Source organism: Gastrolobium bilobum, unplaced genomic scaffold (assembly GCF_033153095.1).
Source record: "Gastrolobium bilobum isolate Gb01-03AN ecotype WA unplaced genomic scaffold, APGP_CSIRO_Gbil_v1 utg90221, whole genome shotgun sequence".
Lineage (NCBI taxonomy): Eukaryota > Viridiplantae > Streptophyta > Magnoliopsida > Fabales > Fabaceae > Gastrolobium > Gastrolobium bilobum.
The window spans coordinates 49092-50191 of NW_026899232.1; the positions used below are offsets into that span (position 1 = coordinate 49092).

General features: G+C 43.2%; 1 non-coding gene across 1 annotated transcript; it reads left to right on the forward strand.

Moving 5' to 3' along the window:
* Positions 1 to 718: 718 nt before the first annotated feature.
* LOC133288685 (small nucleolar RNA R71) lies at positions 719 to 825 on the forward strand. The gene has a single exon (XR_009748387.1). It is a non-coding gene; the product is annotated as a small nucleolar RNA R71 (small nucleolar RNA).
* The last annotated feature ends 275 nt before the right edge of the window (positions 826 to 1100 follow it).

The following is a 1100-nucleotide window of genomic DNA, read 5'->3' on the forward strand; positions in this document are numbered from 1 at the left end:
TCTGATTGATGCTTCCTGATTTCTGAAAGAAGTTCTGGTCTCCTGCATGAATGCAGTTGTCTCTTCCCTGAATGAATTAGACCCCTGGATATAATCCTGAGTTGTCTTAGATAACTGAGCAAACGCTTTCTCCCATGCAGCAGGATCACTTGACTGCTCCTTCATATGTGGTGGTGGAGGATGTAATGGTGGGTTCAATTGATGGTTGGAACTATAGCTGAATCCTGGGTGTTGATTTTTGTTCTTCCATGGTGGCACATAAACATTCCTTCCCTGATTGTTGTAGTTCCTTTGATTATTCTGATCATACCACACTCTATTCACCTCTGCTTGTTCTGATGATCCCCCATAATCACACTCCTCTGTCACATGGCCTTTGCCACATATAACACATACACTTTTGGTTTCCACTGAGGCTACCTTTTATGAAGAGAGTTGCTTAATAAGGGTATCTAATTGTTGCTGCTGTTGTCTCTGTGTCTGCATCAGTTGATCATTCCTTGCCAACAGAGCATCATACCCATCCAACCTGATGACTCCTGTCCTTCTGTCAGCCACTGGGGCATTATCAAATTCCTGAGATGCCAATGACTCAAAGATATCCAAGGCTTCTTGAGGGGTCTTGGTAGTCAATGATCCACCAGCAGTGGCATACACCAAGGTTCTAGTGTTAGTGGTCATTCCTTGCAGGAAGATTGCTGCTTGTTGCCATGCATCAATTCCATGCTGTGGACATTTCCTCAACAAAGTCTTGAATCTCTCCCAAGCCTCATAAATGGATTCTGACTCTTTCTGCTTAAAGCTTGTAATCTCATCCTTCAACTTGGCCCTCTTGGATGCTGAGAAAAACCTCTGCAAGAACTTCGTTTGCAGATCATCCCAAGTTGTTATACTTCCTTGTGGCAATGATTGCAGCCATCTCCTTGCATCATCCGTCAATGAATGAGTGAATAGTCTCAACAAAATTGCATCTCTTGTGACACCATTTATCTTTACAGTATCGCTCAACAATAGAAAGTTCTCTATGTGCAAGTAAGGGTCGTCTGCACTGGTTCCAGCAAACTGATCCTTCTGCACCAAATGAATCAAAACAGGCTTCA